Source organism: Harpia harpyja, chromosome Z (genome assembly GCF_026419915.1).
Source record: "Harpia harpyja isolate bHarHar1 chromosome Z, bHarHar1 primary haplotype, whole genome shotgun sequence".
NCBI classification, from domain to species: domain Eukaryota; kingdom Metazoa; phylum Chordata; class Aves; order Accipitriformes; family Accipitridae; genus Harpia; species Harpia harpyja.
This window is the reverse complement of record NC_068969.1, coordinates 3,075,119-3,089,317: the sequence shown is the minus strand read 5'-3', so window position 1 is coordinate 3,089,317 and position 14,199 is coordinate 3,075,119. Positions and strand designations below refer to the sequence as shown.

Genomic DNA, 14,199 nt, shown 5'->3' with positions numbered 1-14,199 from the left:
CCCCCCCCCCCAAGCTTATTTGTGACCCTGTGACTCATTGGTATCCAAGGGATTATTTTCCAAGAAGGATAGAGAAATAGCTGGATATTTCTAGGTGTCTCCTCTAGACCTGTTGCTGAAACTAGCTCAGTCACTACCATACAAAAGCTTACCCTTCTCTTGCTGAGAGATTATTACCAGGCAACAGTTACAATCAATCAACAAGTTGATTTTTACCAGGCAACAATAATAGAAATAAAAACAAGTAGAAAAGTTGCTTAAATACTGAAATTTGTGGCTTTTCTTCTCACCTTGGTTCTGTCTGCTTGCTCATTCTAGTCAGGAAGGGATTTCTGTGACAGACTGGCAATGTGTGAGAGAACATATTTTTACACAGCAACACTAATCTTTCTGTGGGATGCAGTGAAACATTGTGAGACGAAAATCGTGATGTGTTCCTGCAGGTGGTGTACCGCAGGCTATTTCACCCCAGGCCAAGTAGGGTTTTTTTGTCCCCAGCAACTTCTGAGCTACAGGGAACTGGCCTCTATATGAGATCAAGTATCGCATGTTGCCAGCTGAAATCCTGTGGGAGCTGGGAGCCACTGTCTTGCAGAAGTGACCAATAGCATTGTCATTCTTCTTACTGAATGCTTTAAACTAGTATCCCACCTTAAAGCTTTTAGGGAATTTGCACCTTAATTTCTCTATTTGGATAGAAGTGATAAGAAAAAGCCACCTTTAATGTTTTCTTTCCCTTCTGTGGAGACATCAAACAGCAACACATTAGGCTGTTCCCTTGTGCCATTATTGGATGGAACAAATAGAAGCTGTAGGTTATCCCCAGTTCATTACTTCCTATTTCAGCTCTGCACTCCTGAATTATTAACAAGCGTGGCTCTGGAAAGGTAACGGAACTCTAGCTGTGTTCCCAGTGGCATTAACCTAGAGCAATACCAGATGCTGGCTTGTCAATGGCTCTATTCACTGGAAGTAGTGAGGCAAGTGATGAAACACCACCCGAAGGTAACTTCAGTAACAAGTAATTACAATGGTAATAATGCTTTCGGGGGCGATGACTGTAACAGGATGTTTCCTTACCATCCTTATTTTTAATTCCATTTTGTGAGTATTTCTAACTGAAAGAGTATATTGCGTGACTAACCATAACATTTATTAAGGACTTGTTTTTTCCTATCATACATGTAGATGGTAATAAGCCATGTCAAGTGTGTTTGTGTGTGTGATGATTTGAGGTTCTGAATGCCCACGATGTATTCTGGAGGGGTTCTTTGGTATTTCCAAGTATTTTAGTTGATCAACTGTTAACTGTAGCTTAGCTGCATTTCATTAAATAGTAGTTTGTAAAAGTGAGTGAGATTTTGTAGTGTGCTTGTACAATTTGTACAATAAAGTTACTCCAACATACAACAGCTTGAATTCAAGTGTATTTAACTGCCTAAATTATTACTAATATACTAATATCTTTGAATCTGTTCATAAGCAAGGCAGTTATAGCTTCAATACAGTACATTATTTATTAGCATAATTATTGTAGCCACTAAATTGCGTATTCTCATCATCATCTATTACTAAAGCAGTATTGAAATTCAGTGCACACACAAAAAAATGAAAAGGATCATTAAGCAGAATAAACAGCAAGTGACACTGAAAAATACATTACAGTGATACTTTAAGCTGATGCTTGTGTGGGTTGTGTGAAAGCACAAAGAGTTTGTCTCCTACAATCCTTCTTGCAATTCTGCTACTAAACAAGTACTTTGTACCACTGCTTTCCCTTACCTGGCTAGGCTAGGCAAGGCCCTTCATGTCCTGAAGCAAGAGAGGGAGGAGAGCAAGGTGACAGGACTGTGAAATGGGATAAAGATGAGTGAAGGTGGTGACCTAGAAAACAACTGACAAGCAATTAATGAACATGTCCTGAAAAATGTAATTTTAAGACAACTTCCTTCATTTTTCATAAACACTGATCTTAATCAGGAGGAATTTTTTATCCCTCATATAGTCTTAATTTATGCTCTTTGTCCTTTCTAGGTTCTAGTCCAAATGGAGACTCTAGATTGTTATTCTTAATTCTATGTATGGAAGGGCAAATTAGCATTGCATCTCCTCATTTATGGAAAATACTCACTTGTATTATATTGTTGTTATCAGTGGAACCCTAGCTTTTCTTGCATTGCTTAAGCTGATTTCTTTGAAATTGTTATATTGGGAGATACAATCAATAGAATTCATATTCTGTGAAAATTGGAGCTTTTAATATTGACTATAGTTTATAATGTCATGGCAAAATTAATTAATGCATCATGTTCTCAAAAACTGAGAATTTGTATTTTTTGACACTTTCTGTGCTAATTTAGAAATGACCGTGCTTATCTGCATTTCACAGACACAGATAGCTGTAGTGGAAATGAAAAATATTTAAGGCCATTTTCATGTAGCTAGTCAGCCCTATAGGGTTAATGTTTCGTTTATTTTACCATAAATGCTGCTCCCTGAAGTACCTAAGTAGATCTGTCTGAAATGTCTGCAGTCCACATTTGCAGTTCACCTGAGTAGTGGTTATATTTACTTTCTTATTCTGCATTTAATTCCATAAGGCTTTGTTTTCCTTATTTAGAAGAACCTCAGAGGATTTGAACTACTTTGCAGAGCAGCAATTATAAATTAGATCTTTTTTGTGGTGATTATTTTTCTTTTGGATCTCTTGTAGCTACACAATCTTTGAAGGCTTTTGCAGAACACAGTATCTTAAACTTCAGTGCACTTATAATTGGATAAATAGAAAAGAGAAACAGGTGAATTTTAATTTCTGTTGAAAAGGTGTTTCTCTTTCCTTTTAAGTAGAAGTTCAAAACTTCAAATTAATTTGACTTCACCCTAAGTATGATATAGAATGAACTTAATTAGTCATTCATAAATGTTTTGTATATTTTGTGTATGTCATGAATGGATGCATTCACTTTGGCTGCCACAATGTCCTTGTTGACAAACTGGTAAGAGATGGACTGGAGCAGAGGTGGAAAACTGTCTAACCTGCTAAGCTCGAAGGGTAGTAGTTAGTGACTCAAAGCTGAACCAGCAGCTGGTCACAAGTACAGTTCTTCAGGGGACAAAACTGAGTCCAATATCATTCAATAGCTTTATAAACAATCTGGATGACTGTACTGAATGCATAGTTATGCAGTTTACAAATTACTCTAAACTGAACAAGGAACAGATGTACCAGGAGGAAAATTGATCACTGAGAGAGATCTCAATTAATTGGAAGATAGGTCCAACAAGAATTGCATGAAGTTCAACAGAGATAAATATAGAGCCCTGCACCTGGGACAGAGTAAGCCAAGGCAGCAGTGCAGGCAGGGTTCTGCCTGACTAGGTGTAGCTCTGCTGCTAAGGACCTGGGTGTCGTGGTGGATCGCAAGCTAAAATGAACAGCAGTGTGCCCTTAGAGCAATGAAGGCAGACTGTGTCTTGGGCTGTGCCAGCAGGTATTTAGCCAGCAAATCAGGGATGTAATTATTCCACTCTGCCTGGTGCTTGTCACACCACATCTGGAATATGGTGTCCAGTTCTAGTTCCTCAGTTCACAAGATGCATTGAAAAACTGGAGAGAGTCTAGCAGAAGGCAACCAAGACAGCTAGAGAACATGGCATATGAGGAAAGGTTGAAAGAAAATGAAGAATTGGGTTTGTTCAGCCTAGAGAATAGAGAGGATCTGACTATAGTCTTCCAATAGCTAAAAGTTGGAGAGAAGATGGAGATGCTCTCTTTTCACAAGGTGACAGAACAAGAGGCAACAGACACAATCAGCTTCAGGGGAAACTTGTCTGGATATAAGGAAAAAAAAAAACAAACCACAAACCTTCACCATAAGAGCTATTAAACACTGGAATACCTTGTCCAGAGAAATGGTGGAATCTCCCTTGCTGGGAATATTTAAGACTTGACTTGACAGAGCCTCACAAAACTTAACTGAAGGCCCTGCTGTCAATCAAAAGTTGTACCAAATGATCTCCAGGTGTCCCTTCCAACCTAGATTTTTCTATGATTGAATTGTTAGCAGTTTTGAAGTCCCAGACAGAATCTATCTGAAACTCTTCTTTGAAAGTGCTCCTCTTCTCTGGATGTAGTTCTTATTCTTTTAAAACTATGGGTATTTAAGAGCACAGAGTTTGACTGCTGTGAACACACCCTCTCCTTGACCCATGTGTAATACAGAGTCTTTTTTTTTAGCCAGGTGTAGTAGTATCTGTGCCTGGGTTTGCTCATTGTTCAATTCAGCTGGTTAACTGTCTGTGAGTAGGTGATACTTCAGTGCTGAAAGTCACCCATGTCAGTATTTGCTAATGTTTACAAAAGTTGAATTGGACTATTGCCATTTTTCTTAGAGTATTATGTTTCTGTGATTTACTGGAATCTATTTACCTTTTAAATATCTTGGTGCTGCAACAGTAGTTTCTGGATATAGATCACTGAACCTCCCAGTGTGGCTAATAAAGCAGTTTTGGTTTTTTATATGTATAAGATTTGTTGCTGCCAGAGGATAAGTTATTAGATGTTCTTGGTTTTGGCCTTGTTAGCACTTTGAGATTCTCAATAACCACTTTGCTGTCTCTCTTTGTTTATGCGTACGTTTTGTGTAAAAAATCCTTTGGATTTTGAGTGTTTCTTATTTCAAAACAAAATAGGTCATTACTGTTTAATTTCCTTGAAGAATTTGTTATAAGCTGATAAAACTAAACTCTTGCACGTATGTGAAATGCTAAAGCAAGAAATGAACGGTATAATCGGTAAAATCTTTCATCTTAAGTGTTAGTGTCATAGCCAATAATAGAAATAACAGATTCTTAAATCTGGAGAAACCTTTTCATTACATTAAAAATGATAATTCCCTAAGAATCTTAATTTTAAGAATTCATCCCTCATCTTTGAGATGTTGTAGATGGGAGTGTTAAGTTATCTGGTACAGTTTTATACTCAGAATGTTTCACAAAATCTCGTTAGTGTTTTATGAAGGAAATGGTATCAAATGATATGGACAGATATGATTTTAATTGAAGTAGGTGATTGGTTGGATTAGCAATGATGAATTGAAATTAAAAATGGAAGAGTTGAATATGCATTTCAGGATAAATTATTTAATTACAGGTCTACTAGCTTCCTCCAGGAAACGGTAAAAGGAATATTGCTTCACACATTTAGAATTATCTTAGACAATGACGTATAGCAGGGAGCAAAGTTTCATTGGGTAAGAAATACACCTTCCACAAGAAGATCTGAAATTTGTCCTAAGAGCGTAGCCCGTGTATAACTAGGGAGGGTAAATCACTGTCCAGTTTTCTTAAGGTTAACTTGTCTGAATGCAAATATGCAGCTGTGGAGAAAGCAACATTAAATATATCCTTTTTCAGGTACTAAAACTGAGGAAAAGTAATTCCTAATTGTCAGAATTTCTTTAAATTGAAGGGTTATGGTTATTCTTTTCAGTCTGACATGACCGTGGTTCATGTGCAAACTCCACTGAGCTACTGTCTAGATGGAGGCACATAAAGCCGAACAGTCTGTTAGCAGTGAAGTTTAGCTTACTTCTAGTCCTTAAACATTTGTTTATTTTGCAAAAGCTCTGTGTTCCAAAGGCTGAAAGTGATGAAATCCAGTAAAAAGAAGCAAAGTGTGGATAAGCAATTAATTTCAAAAGCTAAATAAAATATTATTAGAGGAGCTTGAAGTGTTTTTACAACTTTTCTCAGCTCTAAAGCCACTGCTTTTGAACTTGATTGCTTGAATTTGAGTACCACTTGCATGATGCTCTACTTGCCCTGATGTTTAGGATTAGTAGGAATCCATACTTGGTATCAGAGAATCAGAAATTCTGACAACTGGGTGAAGGATCAGGATGCACATCACCTTGGTCTATTCAGATGCACATAAAATGCTCTTTCTGACATTTTCTGTAATGTAATTCATGTTTACTTATATGCAGGTTATTTAAAAAGCTGTAATTTAAAAAAAAAATACAAACTGGATTATTTAGCTTTTTTTTTTTTGTCCTACATGTACTTTATATGATCTATTCCTGTTTCATTCTTTCGAAGACAGCTCTTAGCTAAACAAATAATGGATTTACAAGCAAATTTTTCACAAGATTATTAGGTACCTTTTCCTACTAGAATGGTACCTTGCTTTCCTTTAAATAGTTTTCCCCAGTAATTTGTAATTAATTCTCTGCTTCTAATGTATCTCTTTGTTCTATCTACATATCTGAGTGTCTGAAAATTGTTTAACAGGTTGGTATGTTCTTCTGATTCCCTTCTTTTATGTGTTAATAAAAATTGTAAAAATAGTGTCATACCATTCTAACAAATCTCGCTGTCAGAAACGAAAAGGGATAGCTTGCTTGTGGTATATTTTGATTCCTCCAGAGTCTTCTCTAGATGGAGATTTTTAGCTATTGTCTGTGAGTGTAGGTAGCTCTAGAACTAGAGAACAGTGAAGAGTAATTGAACAATACAGGCATATGAATGCTGTGTCCAGTAAAACCTCTTAAGTGTTGAGGTCATATTTCAGTTTAATCTGAAGTAACAATAATATTGAAGTGTTGTATGATGCATGAGCAAAAAGTTCCATTCTTTATGACTTGGTAGTGTTCCTGAAATTTTCAGTATTTTTTTTTGTTTACTTCTTGGACTACTGCTTCTTTCATTTTCTGTTCTGTCAGAGCCAAAACACAGACTTTTACCAGAAGCCTGGAAATGCAAGAAAGCTTTTGCTTAAAAAAAAAGTCATTCGCAGATCAGAAGAGTTGTTTTCCCAGCAACTTGAAACTACTGCTTTCTGGATATATTAAGTTTTGGATGTTTGTTCTGTTTGCTGAATTCCTGAATGACCTAGCAATTACTTGTTTTGGGGGGAGGGGTGGGGGGAATCTACTTGTCTTAGTTTTCAATCTTAGTTAGGAAAAAATAGTTCTTGTACATGACGGTGTTTGTGGAAGAGCACACATGGAAAGTAGTTGTGTTAGTCACTGCTTCTAAGTTAGCACAGAAGGCTCCCACGTTGAATCAGGGAGATATGTCAGCTGCATGTCTGGGTATTTTTAGTGCTCTTCTTGGGTTCTAATTGGTGATGTCTTAAAACATAGTTAAAATTCAGATGATTCCTGAACTAGCTGTTTATCTTATTCTCATAGTAAATGAGAATAACAAATGTTTCTTCATAGAAGAATGCATGTATTTGACTTCCTTGTTAGAAACAGTCTGTTGTCCTAATGATGTAGGTAAGCTTCAGTAAAGCTAAAAAGATGTGTGACAGCAGTTCTTGAAAGGGTCACTGTGCTCTAATCATTTCAGGATTTAGATGTGTATTGATCTTTAAGGAAATTGAGGCTCCTTCTGTGGCCTTTGGGAGGGGATGTACAGCTCTGCTAACTCCTTACCACAGAATTCAACTATATGGGGCTTTGTTAACTCTGTGTGACCTAATGATTCTATGCATATATGGGCCACAAACCTTTGATACTTTTGAGTTCAACCTATGGGAAATTGCTGTTAACCGTTTTTTCAGTGTAAGTCATTATGTAGCCAATGTATGCACAAATTTGATGTTATATTCTGATATTCTTGAATTTTGGAGAACAGTTTTTAAAGATCTGGTCAGGACTAGATTCCTTTCTCTATACTTCTATCAGGCTGCTTAGAGGCAAGTGCTTTGTTTAAGGTTTGTATTTCAATATGCTGCTACCAAGTCTATAGAGTAGCTATTTTTGGGAGACTTAATTACATATTACTAAGGACATAAAGATTCCCGAGTTAAGTAAAAGACATCTTCCATCTTTACAGGTACCCTGAATTTAAAAAGTAGAACAAGAAGAATCCTCTCTATATATGTGTATGTATACATATACTGGATCATTAAAGGGAACTGACACTGTTACTGTTTGACCAGTGACTGGAGTACATTTCACATGGGAAGTACCCATGTTTGGCCGTGTGAAATCTGCCCAGCTCATAACTAGTTCTTGATATTTGTATATATCTACAGAAAGAGTATTCCTATAAAGTGTGTACATTTTTACTACTATTATCAGCCTGAATATTAAAATCGTCTGATAACAAGCCATCTTGGGAGGTATTTCTCAAGGTGAACGCTGCAGTTCATTGGCAGAAGCACAGAAGAAATTAGTGCAGCTACTTCATGCATTCTGTTGCTGGTCTCTGGCCACGTAGGAGGCTTAATTCTCAGATCTATTTTTCTGCTGTCTTCCAAGAGAATTGAAATGTCATTGCTTAGAACTCATGCTTTCAGAATAAAATGCACAGCCTCCCAAAATACTGTATTGACTGAGTAGTTCACCCACTTTAAGCCAGACTTGTAAAGAATTCAAGCCAATTAAGCTGGCTCAGATCTCACTTTTTTTAAGACTCCTTCATTCCAGAGCTAGAATCAATGTCAAGTGTTCCTGTTGACTTTCTGGGAACTATAAAAAAAAAAAAGAACCCCACTGTTTTCTTCACTAATAGCAATAGACTGACACTTATGACTATCTTAGAGTTGGATTTTAAAGCCCTCTGTGACTTGCGAAGATTTCATTTTTGGGTTTAAAAAAAATAGTATGTTGCTTAAGTAACCAAATAACAAAAGCACATTGGCAATGCAGGATACTTCACAGCTTGGCACTGAGTGCTTTTTTTTTACATGGTGACATGTGCAGAGATTCTCAGACAAAAATGAATCATGAAGCAAATGATTTTTTCATTTACAGAGAGCATTGGGGAAAAATAGAGCTGCAAAATACCAAAAGATGTTTCCCACAGGAGAAGTAGAAGAAATTATATTAGGGTATTCTTCAGCAGGAGACTCTTAATGTATTGTAGAAATTTCTGCTGGTCTACAGCATGGCTTCTCTAGAGGTCTAATCTGAGCGGATGCATGTCATCAGCTCCACATAGCTGAGAGCTTGTCCTGCCTGCAATAATAAGACCTGTGGAGGAGCAGAGTGTGAGTTCAAGTGTTTACACTGCCTCTGGTTGTGCACAACAAAAGTTTTTCTGCCTGTGACATACCCTGTGGACATACAGTTAAAACCTAACCTGCTAGAAAGTTACTAAAATGTGCGAAACACCTGTGAGACAGCTCATTATTGAGTGAGTCATATCCTTAATGCAGCTCTAGGATGAAGAATAAAGTATGTGTAAGAAAGAATACTTGTTGTATACTGAAGTGAAAGTGAATTAGTCTAAGTGCTGCAGAACTTGAGCATCTGCAGCATAACTAGAATTTAAAATGCAGTCACAGATTCACTTTTTTTCAAACATCAAAAATTCAAGTCTTGTGTATTCTGCAGGTACCAAAAAGTGATTTTGGGATTCAGACAGACACAAACGCTAGTCAAAAATTTACTCATGGAAGAATATCCATCTTTAATTCAATCAAATGTCCGAGATTGTTCATATACCTATCTTTCTTGGGGTACTTTTCATTACATCAGGTTGCCAGTGGTTTATTTCAGCACCTTCCTTTATTTTTTTTTTTTCCCCCCTTTCTTTCTCATCCTCTTCCTTCAGTGTACCGTCACCCACCCTTCATCTCTCTAGTTTATTGCAAACTTCAGTTTCCCCTTCAGAATATAACACTCAATATTTTTTTTTCCCCTTCCATTTTCTCCAAGCTCTGATAAATCCAGCCTGACCTCCCACTCCCACTTGCCTTGAGGGCTTCTGCACTGCACAAGGCAACCCAGAGACTCCATGCAGATTGCTTAGCCGTAAGTCTGGCATTCCCCAGAATGAAGCATCACCACTTGATCTGTTGGCCCCATGGTTTCTAGGCCCCATCCCCACTGGTCAGTTTGCTAATGTAGAAGGGAAGGCAAAAGAAATGGTCAGCTGCAGTTCTGTGCATAAAAGCAATTTTGGCTCTTCTCCACCTTGTCTTTGATCTGATGTAAATGTTATACTCTTCTTTCTAGTAACTGTAAACACCTTCAGAAAGGTGAGATACAAAGTCCAGGTGGAATATTCCTGAGGTTTCTCATGCCTTTACTCAGGATAATTGTTGGGAATCAGAGTAGTAAATGACAATAGGAAGCCATTTTACATAAGGTTCTTAGTGACCTGCTTATGAATACATGAATAACACTTGCACTATGAAAAAATACTCAGAGATCTAAAGTTCTTTTAGCCAAAAATATACCACAGTATTATCTAGATATACCATTGATAACATAAAATATTTCAAATGTCTAAGAGTGGTTATGGTGGTTATTGTCTGTGTGTTATAGAAACTTAGCCTTTTTGTTTGTGGGTATTTTTCAGTTACAGGTTTTAATCCTGACTTTATAGATCTTACATGTGAAACAATGTCTATAACCTTTAGCATCACAAAACTCCAAAAAGTGATTTGCTTGTAGATTAAGATGTTTTCCACGGAATTCCAGATTGTTGTAATTTTCTGGCCATGGAATAATGACAGCAATTCTCCCCCGACCCCAGTTTAAATGTCAATGTGTCAATGCTGTATTTACTATACTTGAACAATATCACATATGATGACTACCTGAAGGTTTTTTTTCTTACCTACAACAGAAATATCATTTTGGCCTTTTTCCTTGTGGTCAGTCCATGTAACCCTTATTACAGCACATGATTTAATAATTAAAGTGGTTCTCTTCCTAAAGTTTCCTTTCCTCACTTAATTTTAACAGGGTATTTGTGGTGATCAAATATATTGAGTGCTAAGAAGTTGAGACAAATGTATATTCTCTTAGTCTAGCTTTATACAAACAGTCCTATCCTTTGTTTTTAAAAAATAAAACAACAAAAAATCCCAAACTGTTCAAATTCAGAATCTGATATCATTCTGAATCTCATTTGTTTCCTTTTATTCAAAAAGTTATTGTGTAACTTCATTAAAACTTTCTTTTTACTGCCTACAAATATATTCTTCACTGATATGTGCAACCCATGTGCACATGGAAGTGACTTTATGGCCTGGAGTTCAGTATGAACCAAAAACGGGATTTGTGCTGCTGTGCCTGCACTGCAATACATCACCACGTGACTTACATATACGCATGCCTTCACTTCACTTTATCTATCTTGACTGACAAGAAAACAGATTATTTTTTCTCATGCTTATGCATTGTATATTGTTCCTGAAATACTGTGAATTTTTCTTCAATAAGTGTAAAACGTAACCTTGTCCTGTAAGATTATTTTCTAGTGAGAAATCATTCCAGAAATAATATACTGAGTAGCAAGCAGATTTCGAGTGAATATGTTATATAGTTTATTTAAAGATATTATTTAAGATGCCCATTAAAGTTGTCTTCAGATCTGACTTTTGCCTTCAGTTGGCAAATGTCTTGCTGATTCATTTCTCTTAAAATTTGGTATGCTCAAAATGAACTTGAAAAAAGTACTCAGTTTAGTTTTGCAGTTGTTGATTTCTGCATTTACCCAATTTGACCATTTAAGAGAGCTGTGTAAGTGAAATAATCTGTTCCTATAGCAACATATACAGTCTGGAAGAGCTTCCATGGTATATAGATTATACTGAATCCTTAAAAACAAACACAAGTTAAAAACAAGAGGTAAGTTTAAAAAAATGAATGAATGGATGTGGAGAATATGGATTCTGAGACAGCCTATATATAAGCAATAAGAGAACATATCTCCTGTTAGTCATTAGAATGCCCTTTATTAAGGTGCCCTTGCTTTTTTTTTGGCAAAAGTTTCTGGAATTGCAAAGCTTGTCTGACCTCACTGCTGAGTTTGCCAAGCAGCCGAGGTTATGGCAGTGGCAGTGTGTCTGACTCAGCGAGGTTACAGCATGAACCATATATTTAAATAGTGAGGTGTTGGCAAGAGGTTTTTTGCAGAGAATTAGAAAAAGACCATTTGGTGGTGGTTGTTTTTTTGTTTGTGGTTCTTGTTTTGTTTTTTTAGTAAGTCAGACTTACTCTTTCAATTTATTTGTTGGAGACCAAGCCTTGAAGTCCAAAGGAAGAATAAGGTGATCACTTTGTGTTCTTCTTGTACTCATGCTTTTTTAGTTGAGAGAAGAAACTAGTCCTTGTTGAAAGATTAACTCAAAGTGCTTATGAGTAGTAGGCTTTTCTAGTGAACTAAGTTGTACGTCTGCCAGTCTCGTACAACAAAACATGCAAGGAAAATCTCAGTCCTTTCTCATATGCCTCTTTGCAGAACAACATCAATGGACAATGAACCTGATAAAGCCAAAAGGCAAAGTGTTGGAAGGGCTCTTACTTGAAAACAGCACAAAGCTAGAACTTCAAATAGAAGGAAGTGGAAACACAGGCATGTCTGATACATGAAGAATGATGGTTTTGTGTTAATACCATTTCTAAAGTTTAATATAAGTGCCAAAAGTTGCCAAAATTACAGCTTGTGTTGAAAGTTCTTACTAACAACTTCAGCATTACAATACATCCAAGATGACAAAAATAACGTCTGGTTAACCTTTCAGAAACTGAGAGAAGACAAGTTTTTTAGTATTTGTTAGTCTCCAGTTTGATACATACACATGGTATAAATCATATATAGTAGGACACAAATTTCATCAACATGTAAGAGGAAATACTAAACAGGGCTATAATTTGATGATGGAGATGCACTGGATTAACAGTTTTCTGCTTATTGAAGGTAGGTCTTGTGACTTGTTCATTCTCATTCATTCCTCCCTGTGATCCTACAGCTCTCTTCCCCTCTCCAGACCAGCTCTTGGGGTTGCTTGAAGGCAAGGTAGGCTGAGTCAGCTCTATCACCTGGCAAACACCATGCTCTGAATTCAACTGTCACTACTTCCATCAGCAGACAAGCACCAGACAGCCCTCAGGCAAGCAACAGCTGAATGTGTTTGGGAGCTAGGAAAGCAGTAGAGATGGGAGAGAAAAGCAGTCTTCCTCTTTCAGGGCAGCAAGGAAGGTTTTTTTGCTTACTCTAGGAGAAGAGAATTACAAATCAGTCTAGGGTTTCATTTATGTCTGTAACAGTCCTGATCTTTTGAAGGTGCTGATGTTTACAAAGAAATGTATAGATTATTTCTCATTTAGATCTTTTAAATTAAATTTATCAATTAGTATAACTCAAAAAAAACCTGCTATTTTTTTTCTGAGCTCTCACATAGCTCTGTAATAGTCTTAAGTCATACAGAAGAATTCCTCAGTTTGAGGTGTGTTCATGACTGCTTTTAAAGTTGTCCTGACAGTTTAATTCTTTGCTTGTGTATAGCATTTATGAGGACCATAATTTATGACTGCATGCAGGAGCTGAATAATATATGTTAATACTAAAACAGACTTTATTTTGACTCTCCTTACCATTTATGAGTGGTAAGGGTAGAGTACTTTGGATAATAGAAGTATAATATCCTATTTGTTACAGTGGAGCTTTTCCTTTTGTCTCTATTTTACTTCCATTACTTTGTATATCTTGCTTTCCCCAACTGGACAACCATCTACATTTTAATGGACTTTGTATTTAAGCTAATTCAGTACTCTGAGAATGAAATTAGTGCTCCCTGTCTTAAAACACTTATTTTTAATTTGGATTTTAAAAAATGCAATTTTAAAATTGCAGTGCCACTTTTAAATTGTCTGTTTAAGGGGAAATTATCTGTTCCTTGTTGGGTAATCCAGAAGTTCTGTTTTTCTCTCTCTTTTCTCCTTAGAATGTGAAAATGAAGGCAGATTTTCTATTAAAAATTAAATTTTCATTCTTTTATTTGTATTTTAATCTTATGTTATTAACAGGTAAGACTATAATTTCTCTTTAAAAATATTTGGAGAATGCTTTCTGGTAATTCATCCTGGTATCATATCCAGCTTGTATAAAGACTTCTCTGTCCACACTAAAACTTTCCAGGAAAGAAAAGCCTAAACACAAAGCCAAACTGTAAAGCCTAAATTTAACAACTAGAAACATGTATCTGTTACAGGATACATCAGGGTTGGGTTTTAAAATCACTTGTGTTAGGAAATTTCAAATTTACTATGAATAATTTATGTACAATATTAAGTTACTAGCATGTAAGTTCCTCTAAATAGGACAAATGTTACTGTATATTAGAAACCAAGAGTTTGCTTTCTCCTTGACTTCTGTGTGTAAGCTTCAGACAATACTAAATACTATATCAACATACAGAGGCATGCTGGTTATACTATGTTGGTAAATGTG

The 14,199-nt window shown here is 36.3% G+C and overlaps 1 long non-coding RNA gene across 1 annotated transcript; it reads left to right on the top strand.

The window, feature by feature from the left end:
• The first annotated feature begins 814 nt into the window (after nt 1-814).
• On the top strand, nt 815-12,260 carry LOC128137843 (uncharacterized). Its single transcript, XR_008233874.1, has 3 exons — nt 815-1,005; nt 9,672-9,845; nt 12,208-12,260. It is a non-coding gene; the product is annotated as an uncharacterized LOC128137843 (long non-coding RNA).
• Nucleotides 12,261-14,199: the final 1,939 nt, after the last annotated feature.